General features: G+C 50.0%; 1 protein-coding gene across 1 annotated transcript in view; it reads right to left on the bottom strand.

The window, feature by feature from the left end:
* LOC141161324 (inactive dipeptidyl peptidase 10-like) overlaps positions 1–21989 on the bottom strand; it is a 247286-nt gene that overhangs the window by 120343 nt on the left and 104954 nt on the right. The window lies entirely within an intron of this gene.

Genomic DNA, 21989 nt, shown 5'->3' with positions numbered 1-21989 from the left:
TAAAGTGGAGTTTTCTGAGACTCTGGACTGGTGTAATGGGGCTTCTGTACAGGGGATGTCGGGGGGCCGCTGCTTTCTCCAGACGCCTTGAAAGTGTTTCCATGTCTACATTGTATTATGCTGTGAATAAGGATCTGCGAAACGCGTCACCTCTGTACGCTTTTATTTGCACTTTGGCCTCATGGTTGTAATTTTTTCAGAATAAAGGCTATTTTTTAAGTCCCTTTGACGAGTTGCTGGATAACCACCTCTTCATCACCGGCTAACGTCTCCCAGACGGGGGTCTCTACAGTCCGAGCACGGTGGAGCGAGCAGCCGACCCCGGGGAGATGAAAGATGGTTTCCACATTACTCACTACTGACCGTGTAACATCATTGATATAGGGGGGGAGTCCATCGCTATATACCCTATAAATGTGGAGATGCCAGCTGCATTGTTCGCATTTGGTTCCTTCTCGTCTATGATTATAAAGAAACTGTGGAGGAAATGGAGACTATTCTTCAGGATCCACCTTTCTGAGCCTCAATGATAAAGCGAGACTGGACAGAGCTGCTTCTATCATTTCTATGAACAAACCGGCCCCCAATAATGAAGGTGACGAGGGAATAAGACCGAGCATGAGCCACCTCGAGAAATACTTGTCTGCGCGCCTCAAAACGCGGCGGGACCATACAATGTCTGAGAAATACGAGGGAAACCTTACAGTCCCTCGTGGATTAAGGATAAAGAACAATCAACCATCCAGGTGATGAAAAATTCCAAAAAGAGTGGAACGATATATTCAGGGGTGGAGTAAGAGCGGCCAGGGCCCCGGGCGGCAGCCCAGATTGCCCTCATTATCATCCGCCTATGGATATGATAACAGGCTGCTCTCTGAAATGAATGGACTCGCTGATCCATTACGAGCAGAGAAAGGTCAAAGAATTAGATCTCACAATAAAAGAAATTGGGAACTCTATGACCGAACATGTGGAAAATGAAGAGTATAAAACAATGAGATCGGACATAATGGAGAGGCTTAAAGCAGTAGAGGACTCCAAAGCTAAACGGAGAAAATATAACCGTGATGGTAAAGATTACGGAACAGGCCATGTATATGATTGACGACCTGCGCAGACCGAATAGAAATGTGAAAGGTCCAAAAAAGCCTAAGTCTATCCTGAAAAGCCCTGGTGGTAATAGATTTCCTGCGATTGGGGAAACACCTAGGGTCACCTTCAGCTCCTCTGAATATGAATCTACAGATGGAGAAGCAGAAGGCAGCGATGAAGTGGCTTTATAATATCCAGTGAAAGGTCCAGCACATCAAAAAACGGGACTGTTTTAAATCAGGATCAAAATCAGGATCAAAATCAGCATCGAAATCAGCATCGAAATCAGGATCAAAACAGAGACCTATTAGAAGATCGGGGCGCAAGCACAAACATAAGAGAGAGGAGACACAATTACGGCACCAGATTTCAGAAATAATTCACGGTTTTAAATTTATCTGCCAATATCCTTACTAAGAATGATTTAGATGTTTTGGAAAAAGGACTGAATTTTGTTCCGGAAAATAATGGGGACTTTTTTTCCACGATTTTGGATGTGAACAAATTTATAAGGAGACTCACTATTAAAAAACATTTCTATAATCCCGATCAGGAAATTACGGATATTAACGATGTTTTGAGAATATTTATAAAGGACTTTCCTTTCAGGAACAGTTTTCCATTATACAGCTGAACACCCGGTCAGATAATGACCTGAGAGGAAACCTGGTGAATGACGGCAGGTTTCTTTCTAGAATATCTAATGAGGATTTCTATCCCGTACAGTCGAGCGCTCCCATCACGGAGGATTCTGTTAATGGGAGAAAATGATTTAAAAGAAAACTATTCTAAAAAAACAGATAAGGATAAAGTAACAAGGGGGGAAAGAAGAGCCCTAATAACACCAAAAATCACCCCAATATTATAGTGAAGGACTCTGAGTGCTGGTATTGGATAAAGAGCTTTATGCTCCAGAGGTAAAGAACATTGTGAATGATGAAGAGTCATCCCGTAAGATAAGTCATGACCCCACACAGATTATAGGAGAAAAACTGGATAAGATCTTACAAGAAGGGATGGACCTGGTGTAAAGCAAAAGGATTAGTTACAACCTAGTAATCCAAGAATACAGCAGTTTGCACCCCCTGTAAGACCTATAGTCTCAGGACACAAGGAGCAGTTTCCACCCCCTGTAAGACCTATAGTCTCAGGGCACAAGGAGCAGTTTCCACCCCCTGTAAGACCTATAGTCTCAGGGCACAAGGAGCAGTTTCCACCCCCTGTAAGACCTATAGTCTCAGGGCACAAGGAGCAGTTTCCACCCCCTGTAAGACCTATAGTCTCAGGGCACAAGGAGCAGTTTCCACCCCCTGTAAGACCTATAGTCTCAGGGCACAAGGAGCAGTTTGCACCCCCTGTAGGACCTATAGTCTCAGGGCACAAGGAGCAGTTTCCACCCCCTGTAAGACCTATAGTGTCAGGGCACAAGGAGCAGTTTCCACCCCCTGTAAGACCTATAGTCTCAGGGCACAAGGAGCAGTTTGCACCCCCTGTAGGACCTATAGTCTCAGGGCACAAGGAGCAGTTTCCACCCCCTGTAGGACGTATAGTGTCAGGGCACAAGGAGCAGTTTCCACCCCCTGTAAGACCTATAGTCTCAGGGCACAAGGAGCAGTTTCCACCCCCTGTAAGACCTATAGTCTCAGGGCACAAGGAGCAGTTTCCACCCCCTGTAAGACCTATAGTCTCAGGGCACAAGGAGCAGTTTCCACCCCCTGTAAGACCTATAGTCTCAGGGCACAAGGAGCAGTTTCCACCCCCTGTAAGACCTATAGTGTCAGGGCACAAGGAGCAGTTTCCACCCCCTGTAAGACCTATAGTCTCAGGGCACAAGGAGCAGTTTCCACCCCCTGTAAGACCTATAGTCTCAGGACACAAGGAGCAGTTTCCACCCCCTGTAGGACCTATAGTCTCAGGGCACAAGGAGCAGTTTCCACCCCCTGTAGGACCTATAGTGTCAGGGCACAAGGAGCAGTTTCCACCCCCTGTAGGACCTATAGTCTCAGGACACAAGGAGCAGTTTCCTCCCCCTGTAAGACCTATAGTCTCAGGACACAAGGAACAGTTTGCACCCCCTGTAGGACCTATAGTCTCAGGGCACAAGGAGCAGTTTGCACCCCCTGTAGGACCTATAGTGGCAGGGCACAAGGAGCAGTTTGCACCCCCTGAAGGACCTATAGTGTCAGGGCACAAGGAGCAGTTTCCACCCCCTGTAAGACCTATAGTGTCAGGGCACAAGGAGCAGTTTGCACCCCCTGTAAGACCTATAGTCTCAGGGCACAAGGAGCAGTTTCCACCCCCTGTAAGACCTATAGTGTCAGGGCACAAGGAGCAGTTTCCACCCCCTGTAAGACCTATAGTCTCAGGGCACAAGGAGCAGTTTCCACCCCCTGTAAGACCTATAGTGTCAGGGCACAAGGAGCAGTTTCCACCCCCTGTAGGACCTATAGTCTCAGGGCACAAGGAGCAGTTTCCACCCCCTGTAAGACCTATAGTGTCAGGGCACAAGGAGCAGTTTGCACCCCCTGTAGGACCTATAGTGTCAGGGCACAAGGAGCAGTTTCCACCCCCTGTAGGACCTATAGTCTCAGGGCACAAGGAGCAGTTTCCACCCCCTGTAAGACCTATAGTCTCAGGGCACAAGGAGCAGTTTCCACCCCCTGTAAGACCTATAGTCTCAGGGCACAAGGAGCAGTTTGCACCCCCTGTAAGACCTATAGTCTCAGGGCACAAGGAGCAGTTTCCACCCCCTGTAAGACCTATAGTCTCAGGGCACAAGGAGCAGTTTCCACCCCCTGTAAGACCTATAGTCTCAGGGCACAAGGAGCAGTTTGCACCCCCTGTAAGACCTATAGTGTCAGGGCACAAGGAGCAGTTTCCACCCCCTGTAAGACCTATAGTCTCAGGGCACAAGGAGCAGTTTGCACCCCCTGTAAGACCTATAGTCTCAGGGCACAAGGAGCAGTTTCCACCCCCTGTAAGACCTATAGTCTCAGGGCACAAGGAGCAGTTTCCACCCCCTGTAAGACCTATAGTCTCAGGGCACAAGGAGCAGTTTGCACCCCCTGTAAGACCTATAGTCTCAGGGCACAAGGAGCAGTTTGCACCCCCTGTAAGACCTATAGTCTCAGGGCACAAGGAGCAGTTTGCACCCCCTGTAAGACCTATAGTCTCAGGGCACAAGGAGCAGTTTGCACCCCCTGTAAGACCTATAGTGTCAGGGCACAAGGAGCAGTTTCCACCCCCTGTAAGACCTATAGTGTCAGGGCACAAGGAGCAGTTTCCACCCCCTGTAAGACCTATAGTGTCAGGGCAGAAGGAGCAGTTTCCACCCCCTGTAAGACCTATAGTGTCACGGCACAAGGAGCAGTTTCCACCCCCTGTAAGACCTATAGTCTCAGGGCACAAGGAGCAGTTTCCACCCCCTGTAAGACCTATAGTCTCAGGGCACAAGGAGCAGTTTGCACCTCCTGTAGGACCTATAGTGTCAGGGCACAAGGAGCAGTTTCCACCCCCTGTAAGACCTATAGTCTCAGGGCACAAGGAGCAGTTTCCACCCCCTGTAAGACCTATTTTGTCAGGGCACAAGGAGCAGTTTCCACCCCCTGTAGGACCTATAGTGTCAGGGCACAAGGAGCAGTTTCCACCCCCTGTAAGACCTATAGTGTCAGGGCACAAGGAGCAGTTTCCACCTCCTGTAAGACCTATCGTCTCAGGACACAAGGAGCAGTTTCCACCCCCTATAAGAGCTATAGTCTCAGGGCACAAGGAGCAGTTTCCACCCCCTGTAGGACCTATAGTCTCAGGGCACAAGGAGAAGTTTCCACCCCCTGTAGGACCTATAGTCTCAGGGCACAAGGAGCAGTTTCCACCCCCTGTAAGACCTATAGTCTCAGGGCACAAGGAGCAGTTTGCACCCCCTGTAAGACCTATAGTCTCAGGGCACAAGGAGCAGTTTGCACCCCCTGTAAGACCTATAGTCTCAGGGCACAAGGAGCAGTTTGCACCCCCTGTAAGACCTATAGTCTCAGGGCACAAGGAGCAGTTTGCACCCCCTGTAAGACCTATAGTCTCAGGGCACAAGGAGCAGTTTGCACCCCCTGTAAGACCTATAGTCTCAGGACACAAGGAGCAGTTTGCACCCCCTGTAAGACCTATAGTCTAAGGGCACAAGGAGCAGTTTGCACCCCCTGTAAGACCTATAGTGTCAGGGCACAAGGAGCAGTTTGCACCCCCTGTAAGACCTATAGTCTCAGGGCACAAGGAGCAGTTTCCACCCCCTGTAAGACCTATAGTCTCAGGGCACAAGGAGCAGTTTCCACCCCCTGTAAGACCTATAGTCTCAGGGCACAAGGAGCAGTTTCCACCCCTGTAAGACCTATAGTCTCAGGGCAGATGGAGCAGTTTCCACCCCCTGTAAGACCTATAGTCTCAGGTATAGGTTCACAGCTGGAGAGATTGGGTTCATGGTTGGATGATGGGTTAAGACCATTGGTAGTGACGTCACCCAGCTATCTGAGGGACAGTAAGCACGTTCTCACCATCATGAATGATGTGACATGGAGTGATGACCTGTCATCTCAGAGCTTTATATTCCGCACAGTTCGGCCATTGAAGCATTAACAGAACAACTAAATGTGAATTCTAATGACTCTGATGAGATGACGGACACATTCTTCATGTTACTCTTTTCTTGCTTCCAGTTTTCCGGTCAGTTTTCTGTACAGATTAGCCCGGGACGCTCCATGGGGGCAACAAACAAGGAGAATTGGAACTACTAATGCAGGAAAAGGAATATGATGTCATTGGAATCACTGAAACTTGGTGGGACGATACACATGATTGGAATAAAAGGCTAAAAGGATACAACTTATTTGCAAGAAACAGACTTGATAAACGAGGAGGAGGTGTCGCATTGTATGTTAGAAAAGCGTATATCTGCACAGAGATTGAAGCTTCAGAGACTGGGAGTTCTGTGGAAACTGTTTGGGTAAGAATACAAGGAGAGAACAACGGAAAGGACACCATTGTAGGCATTTACTACAGGCCACCTGGGCAAGCTGAAGATATGGATGAACTCTTTATGTATCAAATGACCAAGTTCTCCAAAAAATATGACGTAGTGGTCATGGGAGATTTCAACTATCCAGACATTTGTTGGGAATCTCTCTCAAGTAAAACTAACAGGTCAAGCAAATTCTTATCCTCTCTTGCTGACAACTTTATCTTCCAAAAGGTAGGGGAGAAAACAAGGGGATCTGCTACTTTGGATCTAATCCTTATAAACAGGGAGGAAATGGTTGAGGAGGTAAAGGTGGCTGGGACCCTAGGAGGCAGCGATCATGCTATTATAGAATTTTGGATAACTAGAGGAGGAAGACATGTGAAGACTCAAACTTCAAGGTTAGATTTTAGAAAGGCAGATTTTAAGAGACTCAGAAAGAGAATAGGAGGGATCCAATGGCTGGATGTCCTTAAGGGCAAAAATGTCCAGGAAGGATGGGAAATTTTTAAAAATGAGATTCTCGAAGCACAATCGTTAACAATCCCGAAAAGTAGGAAGAATGGGAAGCATTTAAGGAAACCAGGATGGATGAACACAGAACTTAAACACATGCTAAAAAGAAAGAAAGAAATGTTTATTAAATGGAAAGAGGGAGGCATATCTAAAGAAGATTATAATGCAGTCTGCAGATCCTGCAGGGCACGTATCAGGTTAGCTAAAGCTGACAATGAATTAAGGCTTGCAAGAGATGTCAAAAGCAATAAAAAAGGATTTTGGGGGTATGTCAAAAGTAAAAGAAAAGTCAAAGATGGTATAGGATTTTTACAGGATGAAAATGGAGAAATGGTAAGAGAGGATGTTGAGAAGGCCGAACTTTTTAATTCCTATTTTGCATCTGTTTTCTCTCAGAAAGAAAATGTAACATCAACTGATCTTCACTGTCCTTTTAAAGGAATAGAGGAATCCAAGTTATCTGTAAACAGAAAGATTGTGAGGGAATATTTAGCTAACATAAATGAGTTCAAGTCTCCAGGTCCAGATGAATTACACCCCAGAGTACTGAAGGAGATCGTAGAAGAAATTTTAGAACCACTCTCCATAATCTTTGAAAATTCTTGGAGAACAGGAGAAGTCCCAGAAGACTGGAGAAGAGCAAATGTTGTTCCTATCTTCAAAAAGGGGAAGAAGGTGGACCCAGGGAACTATAGGCCGGTGAGTCTGACTTCTATACCAGGAAAGATCTTTGAACAAATTATTAAACAACATGTATGTAAGTACCTGGATAAGAATGAAGTGATTAACCAGAGTCAGCATGGGTTTGTAACTAACAAGTCATGTCAGACTAACTTAATTTTCTTCTATGACAGAATCACTGACTGGGTGGATCAGGGAAATGCTGTTGATATAGTATATCTTGACTTCAGCAAAGCATTTGACAAAGTATCTCACACCATCCTTATTGAAAAAATGACCAAGTATGCAATGGACCAGGCAACTGTTAGGTGGATTCATAACTGGCTTAGTGATCGGACTCAAAGGGTGGTTGTAAATGGCTTCACATCCAGCTGGATGAATGTCTCAAGTGGGGTACCACAGGGCTCCGTCCTGGGACCTGTATTGTTCAACATCTTTATCAATGATTTAGATGAAGGAATTGAGGGTAAACTGATTAAATTTGCTGATGACACAAAGCTAGGAGGGATAGTTAATACTAGAGAAGAGAGAGAGAGGATTCAAAAAGACCTAAATAAACTGGAGCAGTGGGCAGCAACCAACAGAATGGTTTTTAACAGGGAAAAATGCAAAGTACTACATCTGGGCAATAAAAATGAAAAAAGCATATACAGAATGGGAGGAATAGAGCTAAGCAACAGTACATGTGAAAAAGACTTAGGTATACTAATAGATCATAGACTGAACATGAGTCAACAGTGTGATGCAGCAGCAAAAAAGGCAAATACAATTCTGGGATGTATTAACAGAAGCATACAGTCTAGATCACGTGAAGTCATTATCGGTCTTTACTCCTCTTTGGTCAGACCTCATCTGGAATACTGTGTACAGTTTTGGGCACCACATTTTAAAAAAGACATAGACAAACTGGAGCAAGTTCAGAGAAGAGCGACCAGAATGGTGACTGGTCTGCAAACCATGTCCTATGAGGAACGGTTACAGGATTTGGGAATGTTTAGCTTGCAAAAAAGAAGACTGAGAGGAGACTTAATAGCTGTCTACAAATATGTCAAGGGCTGTCACATTGTAGAAGGATCATCTTTATTCTCATTTGCACAAGGAAAGACTAGAAGCAATGGGATGAAACTAAATGGGAGGAGACACAGATTAGATATTAGAAAAAACTTTTTGACAGTTAGGGTGATTAATGAGTGGAACAGGCTGCCACGAGAGGTGGTGAGTTCCCCTTCAATGGACGTCTTCAAACAGAGGCTGGACAGACATCTGTCTGAGATGATCTAGTGAATCCTGCTTTGAGCAGGGGGTTGGACCAGATGACCCAGGAGGTCCCTTCCAACTCTACCATTCTATGATTCTATGATTCTATGATTCTCACCATCCCCGGCTAATCTGTACATGAACTGGCGGGCATCTAAATCCATTGATGCTATTTCTACCCCTTATTCACACTACCTGCAGTATTACATGCGCTTCATAGATGATATTCTAATTGTTTGGAGCGGACAGGAGAGGGACATTCTCGGGTTTGAAAATGATTTAACCACTAATGAATTGAATTTATCCTTCACTATTGAAGCAAGAAAGGAAGAAATGTCCTTTTTAGATTTGAAATGAAAGGGTGACATTAATAACCATAGGGTGGATTGCACGCCTCGAGCCAGCGCCCTAAACATGTTATTAGTAGTGTTGAGAGAGCACTAAAATGCTCGGGTGCTGGAAGCTCGGGCCGAGCTCGCCGTGATACTCGGGTGCTGGAAGCTCGGGCCGAGCTCGCCGTGATACTCAGGTGCTGGAAGCTCAGGCCGAGCTCGCCGTGATACTCGGGTGCTGGAAGCTCGGGCCGAGCTTGCCGTGATACTCAGGTGCTGGAAGCTCAGGCCGAGCTCGCCGTGATACTGGGGTGCTGGAAGCTCAGGCCGAGCTCGCCGTGATACTGGGGTGCTGGAAGCTCGGGCCGAGCTCGCCGTGATACTCAGGTGCTGGAAGCTCGGGCCGAGCTCACCGTGATACTCAGGTGCTGGAAGCTCGGGCCGAGCTCGCCGTGATACTCAGGTGCTGGAAGCTCAGGCCGAGCTCGCCGTGATACTGGGGTGCTGGAAGCTCAGGCCGAGCTCGCCGTGATACTCAGGTGCTGGAAGCTCGGGCCGAGCTCACCGTGATACTCAGGTGCTGGAAGCTCGGGCCGAGCTCGCCGTGATACTCAGGTGCTGGAAGCTCAGGCCGAGCTCGCCGTGATACTGGGGTGCTGGAAGCTCGGGCCGAGCTCGCCGTGATACTCAGGTGCTGGAAGCTCGGGCCGAGCTCGCCGTGATACTCGGGTGCTGGAAGCTCAGGCCGAGCTCGCCGTGATACTCGGGTGCTGGAAGCTCGGGCCGAGCTCGCCGTGATACTCAGGTGCTGGAAGCTCAGGCCGAGCTCGCCGTGATACTGGGGTGCTGGAAGCTCAGGCCGAGCTCGCCGTGATACTGGGGTGCTGGAAGCTCGGGCCGAGCTCGCCGTGATACTAAGGTGCTGGAAGCTCGGGCCGAGCTCACCGTGATACTCAGGTGCTGGAAGCTCGGGCCGAGCTCGCCGTGATACTCAGGTGCTGGAAGCTCAGGCCGAGCTCGCCGTGATACTGGGGTGCTGGAAGCTCGGGCCGAGCTCGCCGTGATACTCAGGTGCTGGAAGCTCGGGCCGAGCTCGCCGTGATACTCGGGTGCTGGAAGCTCGGGCCGAGCTCGCCGTGATACTGGGGTGCTGGAAGCTCAGGCCGAGCTCGCCGTGATACTGGGGTGCTGGAAGCTCGGGCCGAGCTCGCCGTGATACTCAGGTGCTGGAAGCTCAGGCCGAGCTCGCCGTGATACTGGGGTGCTGGAAGCTCAGGCCGAGCTTGCCGTGATACTGGGGTGCTGGAAGCTCGGGCCGAGCTCGCCGTGATACTCGGGTGCTGGAAGCTCAGGCCGAGCTTGCCGTGATACTCGGGTGCTGGAAGCTCGGACCGAGCTCGCCGTGATACTCGGGTGCTGGAAGCTCGGGCCGAGCTCACCGTGATACTCGGGTGCTGGAAGCTCGGGCCGAGCTCGCCGTGATACTCGGGTGTTGGAAGCTCGGGCCGAGCTCTCCGTGATACTGGGGTGCTGGAAGCTTGGGCCGAGCTCGCCATGATACTCGGGTGCTGGAAGCTCGGGTCGAGCTCACCGTGATACTCAGGTGCTGGAAGCTCGGGCCAAGCTCGCCGTGATACTGGGGAGCTGGAAGCTCGGGCCGAGCTCGCCGTGATACTCAGGTGCTGGAAGCTCGGGCCGAGCTCGCCGTGATACTCGGGTGCTGGAAGCTCGGGCCGAGCTCTCCGTGATACTGGGGTGCTGGAAGCTCGGGCCGAGCTCGCCGTGATACTCAGGTGCTGGAAGCTCGGGCCGAGCTCGCCGTGATACTCGGGTGCTGGAAGCTCGGGCCGAGCTCTCCGTGATACTGGGGTGCTGGAAGCTCGGGCCGAGCTCGCCGTGATACTCGGGTGCTGGAAGCTCGGGCCGAGCTCACCGTGATACTCAGGTGCTGGAAGCTCGGGCCGAGCTCGCCGTGATACTGGGGTGCTGGAAGCTCAGGCCGAGCTCGCCGTGATACTCGGGTGCTGGAAGCTCGGGCCGAGCTCGCCGTGATACTGGGGAGCTGGAAGCTCGGGCCGAGCTCGCCGTGATACTCGGGTGCTGGAAGTTCGGGCCGAGCTCGCCGTGATACTCAGGTGCTGGAAGCTCAGGCCGAGCTCGCCGTGATACTGGGGTGCTGGAAGCTAGGGCCGAACTCGCCGTGATACTCGGGTGCTGGAAGCTCGGGCCGAGCTCACGGTGATACTAGGGTGCTGGAAGCTCGGGCCGAGCTCGCCGTGATACTCGAGTGCTGGAAGCTCGGGCCGAGCTCACCGTGATACTCCGGTGCTCGACCCGAGCAACGAGCCCAATGTTAGTCTATGGGAGACCCGAGCATTTTTGCGGCGGCACCCCCGGCAGTCTGTAGACAGCCTAACAAGTGCCCAAAACGATAGTGACAGTGCTCAAACGACATGGGGACAGCATGGGCATCGCCCCAGGAAGTATTTCTGACCCCGAGGTCACTGCTGTCAACAACGTGGTCAGAGGTATTAAGCCACTTTTACGGGCTCACAATAAAACGTTCAAAAACTAAACTGAAACTGTTTTCCTGTGAAATATGTTAAGGAACATCCTTTCCAGGGTAAAGACTTGTGTATAAGGTAAAATAATTAACCAAAAACAAAAATACTCCTCCACTCCTTGGGCTATGTTCACAAGTAGCATTTTTTATGCGTTTTTGCACTTTTGCATTGCTTTCAACCGTGACAAATGCATTCACCAGGAAATGTCATTTTAACATTTTACAACCTTATCTGGCCATGTGCTGTGTGACACATGCATACAGTGCTGAAAAGACATGGGAACAGCATGGGGAAGACCCCTGGAAGCATCTCTGACACCCAGGTCACTGCCTAAAAGTGTGCCCATCAGAAGTGATCCTTGCCGCATCAGAAGATGCAGACTTGCAACTATCCCCGTGCAAGTCCTTGTCCCAGGGCAGTGTTCAATTGTACCTCCCCCATTCCTTGCAATGCAAGCGCAAGTATGCAGCCTGCCACCCACCCACCCCCAGGCTGCAATACCATACTGCTAGCTTGCTTGCACTTGAAATGGGGCCTTTAAGTTTGGAGGAGGCCAAAGCTGGCCACTACCTCATGGCTGCTTCGGCAGCGAGGTATCCATACTCAGTCCCCAGCCGCCCGGCGGCCGGGTGTCCACGCTCGGTCCCCAGCCGCCTCTATTTCTCCTTGAAACTTCCCCCACACTTTTCTTAGCCTGGCCTGCTTTAGGGCAGCATTGGACGAGCCCACCAGAGAACCAGACTCCTCCGCTTGGCCCTGGCTTCTCCATCAGGGGAGTTGAGAGTCCAAGGTGAGGAGCATGATGATGATGATAGAAGTTAGCATCTGCTTTGTTTTCTTGGAATGCAACCGTAAGTGTGCAACCAAACACCCACCCACCCCCAGGCTGCAATACCATACTGCTAGCTTGCACTTGAAATGGGGCCTTTTAGTTTGGAGGAGGCCGAAGCTGGCCACTACCTCATGGCTGCTCCGGCAGCGAGGTCTCAATACTCAATCCCCAGCCGCCCGGCGGCCGGGTGTCCACACGGTCCCCAGCTGCCTGGGGGCAGCCGGGTGTCCATAAACGGTTCCCAGCCGCCCCTATTTCTCCTGTCACCTTCCCCCACACTTTTCTTAGCCCGGCCTGCTTTAGGGCAGCATTGGACGAGCCCACCAGAGAACCAGACTCCTCCGGTGGACCCTGGCTTCTCCATCAGGGGAGTTGAGAGTCCAAGGTGAGGAGCATGATGATGATGATAGAAGTTAGCATCTGCTTTTTTTTCTTGGAATGCAAGCGTAAGTGTGCAACCAAACACCCACCCACCCCCAGGCTGCAATACCATACTGCTAGCTTGCACTTGAAATGGGGCCTTTTAGTTTGGAGGAGGCCGAAGCTGGCCACTACCTCATGGCTGCTTCGGCAGCGAGGTCTCAATACTCAGTCCCCAGCCGCCCGGCGGCCGGATGTCCACACACGGTCCCCAGCTGCCTTGGGGCAGCCGGGTGTCCATAAACGGTTCCCAGCCGCCCCTATTTCTCCTGTCACCTTCCCCCACACTTTTCTTAGCCCGGCCTGCTTTAGGGCAGCATTGGACGAGCCCACCAGAGAACCAGACTCCTCCGGTTGGCCCTGGCTTCTCCATCAGGGGAGTTGAGAGTCCAAGGTGAGGAGCATGATGATGATGATAGAAGTTAGCATCTGCTTTGTTTTCTTGGAATGCAAGCGCATGTATGTAGTAGCGGCTAGGCCTGAGGTGGTCAGCGTTTTGGCGCATATCCTACCTCCTCCGAGGATTGCTGGATGTTTTCCTGCTACTATCCCAGTTCTATGACTCCCGTTAAAACAAAGCTTCAGGTGATGAATGATGGATGAGGTAGTGGCAAAGGAGAAAGAGCAGGAGGAACAGGGACCATTCACATCAATATCAGGCCAGTCAACCACACATGTCTTGTAGGATGTAAAGCATTAGCCTCCCGGCTCCGCAGGGGCATCACCCACGCTGTGCTCCGCAGGGGCATCACCCACGCTGTGCTCCGCAGGGGCATTACCCACGCTGTGCTCTGCAAGGGCATCAGCCACTCTGTGTTCTGCAGGGGCATCACCCACGCTGTGCTCTGCAGGGGCATCACCCACGCTGTGCTCTGCAGGGGCATCACCCACGCTGTGCTCTGCAGGGGCATTACCCATGCTGTGCTTGTCACCACAGTGTCTGTCGCAGATCGGACAATCTCCAGCCGTGCAGGCATTTCATCCTGGTGTGGAACTCATTGGTCTCCATGAAGCTTTCTAGATGTAGCTTCATTCAATAGGCAAAAAACCTCAGCACCGAAATAATGATCGAGAACAAAGATCTGGAGGCAATAAATGAATATTTTACCTCGATCCAGCAAGAAAAGGTCCAAAGTATCGACCAATAACGGTCTTTGTCAAGGACATAAGCCGGCAGAATGATCAAAGGACATCACACAGCTGCATCGCGCTGACACCGGCTGCAGGACACGGCTCCACGCTCTACACCTCCATGATGGCCTTTGATAATTCTGCTGGCTCGTTTGTTCTGATTTATTCCTATTATGTCCTTGATAAAGACCGTTATTGGTCGGTACGTTGGACCTTTTCTTGTGGGATCGAGGTAAAATATTCATTTATTGCCTCCAGATCTTCATTCTGGATCATCATTTGGGTGCTGAGGTTTTTGGCCTACATGAAGTCAGGAAGGGTCCTTTCCTCGAGCAGGTCCACTTTGGGGCAGCAGTGCCGCTCTTCCCTCCACAATCTGTGATCATTCAGAATCCAATCACTTCCGGCTCAGAGATCGCTGTCCAGTGATCATTCAGAATCCAATCACTTCCGGCTCAGAGATCGCTGTCCAGTGATCATTCAGAATCCAATCACTTCCGGTTCAGAGATCGCTGTCCAGTGATCATTCAGAATCCAATCACTTCCGGCTCAGAGATTGCTGTCCAGTGATCATTCAGAATCCAATCACTTCCGGCTCAGAGATCGCTGTCCAGTGATCATTCAGAATCCAATCACTTCCGGCTCAGAGATCGCTGTCCAGTGATCATTCAGAATCCAATCACTTCCGGCTCAGAGATCGCTGTCCAGTGTTGTACTTGATGCCCTTGATCGGAGGATGGACAGTGATAGAATTATCTTTTAGTACTTGCGTTCTCTCTTTCTCATGGGTCGTTGCGATTCTGCATTTCCCGTTTTTAGCTCCTCTTTCCGCAGGTGTCGGCTTCAGATCTGGTCTGTATCGCGTAGACGGTAGGTTTGGGGATGGGGTAGTTTATCGGCTCCATGTCCCGGTGCCCCGCATCCATCATATCCCCGTATGATTGGGTACTGTTTATGGCGATTTATTGATGGGTATTTTGCTGCTCTCGTCACTCGATCTTGGGGTTTGGATGATTTTAGCTGTCAGGAGTCTCATAATCGTACAGGTAAAGGATGATGTTGTATCCTGATCCTCTACTCCTCATCGCCCTGCAGACAGACAGACTACATCAGACTCGCTTGTGACAGATCTATTTCAGTACGGAACAAGTGAAGGATTGTTTCCCTTCTTTTTTATCTCTAAGTCTGTGGAAAAATTGTTCCTATTGTCTCAGGTATTGTGCTTTGTAATTTATTGATGTCCCATTGTCTCTTTCCATTAACATTAATGGGGTGACTCAAAACTAGTGACTCCTTCCTATGGGTGTAAGACCTTAGCGGCAGGTAGTTGTTAGCTACTCATCTGTCCTTAGCGGCAGGTAGTTGTTAGCTACTCATCTGTCCTTAGCTGCAGGTAGTTGTTAGCTACCCGTCTGTCCTTAGCGGCAGGTAGTTGTTAGCTACCCGTCTGTCCTTAGCGGCAGGTAGTTGTTAGCTACTCATCTGTCCTTAGCGGCAGGTATTGGTTAGCTACCCGTCTGTCCTTAGCGGCAGGTAGTTGTTAGCTACTCATCTGTCCTTAGCGGCAGGTAGCTGTTAGCTACTCATCTGTCCTTAGCTGCAGGTAGTTGTTAGCTACCCGTCTGTCCTTAGCGGCAGGTAGTGGTTAGCTACCCGTCTGTCCTTAGCGGCAGGTAGTAGTTAGCTACCCGTCTGTCCTTAGCTGCAGGTAGTAGTTAGCTACCCGTCTGTCCTTAGCGGCAGGTAGTGGTTAGCTACCCGTCTGTCCTTAGCTGCAGGTAGTAGTTAGCTACCCGTCTGTCCTTAGCTGCAGGTAGTTGTTAGCTACCCGTCTGTTATTAGCGGAAGGTAGTTGTTAGCTACCCGTCTGTCCTTAGCGGCAGGTAGTGGATAGCTACCCGTCTGTCCTTAGCTGCAGGGAGTAGTTAGCTACCCGTCTGTCCTTAGCGGCAGGTAGTTGTTAGCTACTCGTCTGTCCTTAGCGGCAGGTAGTTGTTAGCTACCTGTCTGTCCTTAGCGGCAGGTAGTGGTTAGCTACCCGTCTGTCCTTAGCGGCAGGAAGTGGTTAGCTACCCGTCTGTCCTTAGCGGCAGGTAGTGGTTAGCTACCCGTCTGTCCTTAGCTGCAGGTAGTAGTTAGCTACCCGTCTGTCCTTAGCGGCAGGTAGTTGTTAGCTACTCATCTGTCCTTAGCGGCAGGTAGTTTTTAGCTACCCGTCTGTCCTTAGCGGCAGGTAGTTGTTAGCTACCTGTCTGTCCTTAGCGGCAGGTAGTTGTTAGCTACTCGTCTGTCCTTAGCGGCAGGTAGTTTTTAGCTACCCGTCTGTCCTTAGCGGCAGGTAGTTGTTAGCTACCCGTCTGTCCTTAGCGGCAGGTAGTTGTTAGCTACCCGTCTGTCCTTAGCTGCAGGTAGTTGTTAGCTACCCGTCTGTCCTTAGCTGCAGGTAGTTGTTAGCTACCCGTCTGTCCTTAGCTGCAGGTAGTTGTTAGCTACCCGTCTGTCCTTAGCGGCAGGTAGTGGTTAGCTACCCGTCTGTCCTTAGCTGCAGGTAGTAGTTAGCTACCCGTCTGTCCTTAGCAGCAGGTAGTTGTTAGCTACTCATCTGTCCTTAGCGGCAGGTAGTTTTTAGCTACCCGTCTGTCCTTAGCGGCAGGTAGTTGTTAGCTACCCGTCTGTCCTTAGCGGCAGGTAGTTGTTAGCTACTCGTCTGTCCTTAGCGGCAGTTAGTTGTTAGCTACCCGTCTGTCCTTAGCGGCAGGTAGTTGTTAGCTACCCGTCTGTCCTTAGCTGCAGGTAGTTGTTAGCTACCCGTCTGTCCTTAGCTGCAGGTAGTTGTTAGCTACCCGTCTGTCCTTAGCTGCAGGTAGTTGTTAGCTACCCGTCTGTCCTTAGCTGCAGGTAGTTGTTAGCTACCCGTCTGTCCTTAGCGGCAGGTAGTGGTTAGCTACCCGTCTGTCCTTAGCTGCAGGTAGTAGTTAGCTACCCGTCTGTCCTTAGCGGCAGGTAGTTGTTAGCTACTCATCTGTCCTTAGCTGCAGGTAGTTGTTAGCTACCCGTCTGTCCTTAGCGGCAGGTAGTGGTTAGCTATCCGTCTGTCCTTAGCGGCAGGTAGTTGTTAGCTACCCGTCTGTCCTTAGCGGCAGGCAGTTGTTAGCTACCCGTCTGTCCTTAGCGGCAGGTAGTTGTTAGCTACCCATCTGTCCTTAGCGGCAGCCCCTCCACCATTGTTCCTCCAGGCAGCCCCTCCACCATTGTTCCTCCAGGCAGCCCCTCCACCATTGTTCCTCCAGGCAGCCCCTCCACCATTGTTCCTCCAGGCAGCCCCTCCACCATTGTTCCTCCAGGCAGCCCCTCCACCATTGTTCCTCCAGGCAGCCCCTCCACCAATGTTCCTCCAGGCAGCCCCTCCACCAATGTTCCTCCAGGCAGCCCCTCCACCAATGTTCCTCCAGGCAGCCCCTCCACCAATGTTCCTCCAGGCAGCCCCTCCACCAATGTTCCTCCAGGCAGCCCCTCCACCATTGTTTCTCCAGGCAGCCCCTCCACCATTGTTCCTCCAGGCAGCCCCTCCACCATTGTTCCTCCAGGCAGCCCCTCCACCATTGTTCCTCCAGGCAGCCCCTCCACCATTGTTTCTCAAGGCAGCCCCTCCACCATTGTTTCTCAAGGCAGCCCCTCCTCCATTGTTCCTCCAGGCAGCCCCTCCACCATTGTTTCTCCAGGCAGCCCCTCCACCATTGTTTCTCCAGGCAGCCCCTCCACCATTGTTTCTCCAGGCAGCCCCTCCACCATTGTTCCTCCAGGCAGCCCCTCCACCATTGTTCCTCCAGGCAGCCCCTCCACCATTGTTCCTCCAGGCAGCCCCTCCACCATTGTTTCTCCAGGCAGCCCCTCCACCATTGTTTCTCCAGGCAGCCCCTCCACCATTGTTTCTCCAGGCAGCCCCTCCACCATTGTTTCTCCAGGCAGCCCCTCCACCATTGTTTCTCCAGGCAGCCCCTCCACCATTCTTCCTCCAGGCAGCCCCTCCACCATTGTTCCTCCAGGCAGCCCCTCCACCATTGTTCCTCCAGGCAGCCCCTCCACCATTGTTTCTCCAGGCAGCCCCTCCACCATTGTTCCTCCAGGCAGCCCCTCCTCCATTGTTCCTCCAGGCAGCCCCTACACCATTGTTCCTCCAGGCAGCCCCTCCTCCATTGTTCCTCCAGGCAGGCCCTCCACTGCTGGGTTCTGGAGAGACTGCAGGAACAAATCCTCAATCTCAGTATGGACTCATCTCCTCCATCATTACTTCAGTCATTACTAGCAATCTGCGACTCAGAGACACTAAACTACATGGCGGCCACCACTGTCGCTTACTGATGGGAAGATGGAGGTCAAAGCAGAGAAGATTGAAAGCAAAAAGTACAAGAGATCCAAGATGGAGAAAGTGAAGAGATCATTCCTAACCCCAGTGAAAAGAACAGCCTGGACCCCAATGCTCTTCATAGACCCCAGAGTGGGCACAGGATACACAACTGACCCCAGTCACTGCCCGAAGAAAAGAGCAATCAGACCTAGACCTTAAAAATCAGGTCACCAGAATCTGAGGATGGTAAACACTGAGACGAGCAGATCTCAGCCCGATATGACGAACAGGACACAGTACACCAGTCACTCAACGCACGCTGATCCGGCAGACGCTCACATCTGCACCCGTCAGAAAACACATAGTCTTACACCTCCATTAAAAAGACCACCAGAGTCCATCAGTACAAAGAGATCCATCACATCCACAGCTCCAGCTGGTGTGTGGACCATCGCATGTCTAGTGCACACACTACATCACACTGTACCCGGGGCTGTGCTGCATGTGCAATACTGTGCAAAAGTCTTAGGCAGGTGGGGAAAAATGCTGCGGGGTAGGAGCAAAGTGAGTGAAGCCATTACTTATCCCCTACAGCTTGTTCTGTCATGAGGCTGGTGGGCATGAACAGAGCCCCCTGAGCGGCTACAGCTCCATAATGGACTTGACAGTGCTGGCTCTGTCCTTGTCCTTGAGTGGTGGCAACTACTGCTAAAATAGATGGAAAGGCAACTGACATCATCCGGGGGAATGAATAATCCTAGGGGCAGAAACGCACATTTCTCAAGCGAGGATCGCATTATAAACCTCGGACTGGCCGGCAACTCTCCTGACCAGAGCGTGACAGCGGCAGAGACATCCATCACGCCGTCATGTTTCAGGTCAGGACAGTCCGTGCAATGCGATGCAATCTTTGTATGAGTTATACGGCAGTGTGTCTCTGCCCTAATGTGACGACTCAGAGTCAATCTGGCCATGGTGCGGGGGTGAATTATACTTAATTATACCAGACGTACTATTCCTTTGTTCAGTAGTTCAAGGGACATAAGCCACTTTTTCATGTGAGACTGTCCCATGGCTATTTTTGGATGCTAATTTGTGGAATGCCTGCTGATTATGGATTGCAACAGCTCCCTGTGGCGAACTAGTCTGCACAACTTGGAGAACAATTATGCAGTCTAACAGAGCAATTGAACAAACAGAGAACAGCCAAGACTACCATCCCACAATCCTGTGGGACAATGCCTTGAAATGGGAGCGGAGGGTTATAAAAAGGCCATGCTCCTGTCACCAGTGTAATTCTACAGTACTTAATCCCAGGAACCACGTTTACAGCTGGTGGATTACAGAACAGCTCCACTGCTCAACACTGAGCCCATGAAGTCGTTTGGTTAACCTACGTTGGGACAATCCAGTCACCTGGCCACATACCTCGCTGTGATCGGTCAGCTTCCTAAGCTTGCCGCTACCTCCTCTCTGTGGGTGCCCACCAAAAGCGGGGGGACCACTGGTTGAGGGAGTTAGCCCTGGATGCACCAAAGTCACGGAGGCTCTAATCCCCAACAAACCAGTGGAAAGGTGAGACTCTGTCATTGCATCATCTTGTGTACTTGCTGGGAATGTAATATATGTTGATAATTGTTGGTGATCTAATAAAATTTTACCAGAATGAGGGACCTTCACCTATATTACGATATACTGTAAAATACTCCCATATTAATATATACATTACTATATCACCACTGAGGAGAAGGGCTGAAGACGAGAATCCACAATCTTCGATATCTGGAACTCTAAATTGCCATCAGCCATGACTAGGGGCCGCGGCAAGGGGGGGGACTCAAGAGGTACCACATACTTCCCGAGCAGAGACCGGTAAAACACATTGTGGATCCAAAGAGCCTGAGGTAACTCAAGAAGAAACGCTGCTGGGTTAATGATGGCGGTTATTTTATAGGGATCAATAAATCTAGGTCCCAGCTTCCAGAAAGGAACCTTCAACCTGATATTCCTGGTAGACAACAACACAAAGTCATTCACACTTAGGTCCGGACCTGGCGAGCGTTTCCTGTCAGCCATACCTTTGTATCTGTCTTCCATTATCTTTAAATTATTCTGAACTTCCCGGCACACCGAGGAGAGCAACAAAGCCCTCCTCGGAAACTCCTGAAGCTTCTCCCCCACTAAAGGTACCAAACTGTGGATGAAAACCATATGCGCCAAAAACGGTGACCTGCCACCAGACTCCTGGTGACGATTGTTTACAGCAAACTCGGCCAACGGTAAATAAGATGCCCAATCCTCCTGGTTCTCGAAGACACAACACCTGAGGTAAGTCTGCAAATTTAGATTTGTGCGCTCGGTCTGTCCGTTTGACTGAGGGTGGAAGGCAGAGGAAAAGGACAGCTGCACCCCCAGTTGAATACAAAAAGCTTTCCAGAATTGAGAAACGAACTGGGTCCCCCGATCAGACACCACATCAGAAGGACCCCCGTGAAGCTTCACAATCTCATTAATGTCTTGGCATTCGGAAGTGCCGGTAATGCAATGAAATGTACCATCTTACCGAACCTATCTACTACCACCAGAACCACCGTTTTGCCTGCAGATACTGCTAGGTCAGTAATAAAAGTAAGTGTGTCCATGGCCTACTAGGAACAGGCAGCGGCAGAAGAGAACCAGACGGACGAGTATGCAAAACCTTAGAACGCGCGCAAATACTGCAAGCAGACACATGGTTAACCACATCCTGACGCAACCCTGTCCACCAAAAACGACAGGAAAGGAGATCCACAGGGGGCTTACCACCTGGATGACCAGCAAGCACAGAGTTGAGATGTTCCCAATTACTTTACGTCGCAGATTAGATGGTACAAATCTGGTTGAATAAATCCGGAATCAGAGGAAAAGGATACGGATCTCGGACGGTAATTGATTCAATTCCCGGAAATCTGAAGAGGGACGGAGACCCCATCTTTCTTCTTAACGAAGAACCTTGCAGCCACGGGTGAAGATGAGGGTCTGATATGTCCCTTCTCCAGACTCTCAGAAATTAAATCCTTCATGACTTGTCTCTCAGGGCCAGAAAGATTATACAGTCTGGACTTCGGTAGTTTAGCTCCGGGGGTCAGGTTAATAGGACAGTCATATGCATGATGAGGAGGCAAATCCTGACACCCCCTCTCAGAAAAAACATCCTCAAAACCAGACAGAAAAGCAGGTAAGGTCTCTGTAGAGACCGCAGAAAGGGAAAGGTTTAACCCCTTAAGCCCCGCGGGTGGTTTGCACGTTAATGACCGGGCCAATTTTTACAATTCTGACCACTGTCACTTTATGAGGTAATTACTCTGGAACGCTTCAACGGATCCCCCTGATTCTGTGATTGTTTTTTCGTGACATATTGTACTTCATGATTGTGGAAAAATTTCTTCGATATCACTTGCGTTTATTTGTGAAAAAAACGGAAATTTGGCGAAAATTTTGAAAATTTTGCAATTTTCAAAATTTGAATTTTTAAGCCCTGAAATCAGAGCCATATGTCACACAAAAGAGTTAATAAATAACATTTCCCACATGTCTACTTTACATCAGCACAATTTTTGAACCAAAATTTTTTTTTGTTAGGGAGCTATAAGGGTTAAAAGTTGACCAGCGATTTCTCATTTTTCCAACAAAATTTACAAAACCATTTTTTTAGGGACCACATCACATTTGAAGTCACTTTGAGAGGTCTTTATGACAGAAAATACCCCAAAGTGACACCATTCTAAAAACTGCACCCCTCAAGGTGCTCAAAACCACATTCAAGAACTTTATT

Source organism: Phyllobates terribilis, unplaced genomic scaffold, assembly GCF_046119375.1.
Source record: "Phyllobates terribilis strain yellow unplaced genomic scaffold, ASM4611937v1 Scaffold_9__5_contigs__length_417890890, whole genome shotgun sequence".
Classification (NCBI taxonomy): domain Eukaryota; kingdom Metazoa; phylum Chordata; class Amphibia; order Anura; family Dendrobatidae; genus Phyllobates; species Phyllobates terribilis.
This window is presented reverse-complemented; position numbering and strand designations above follow the sequence as displayed.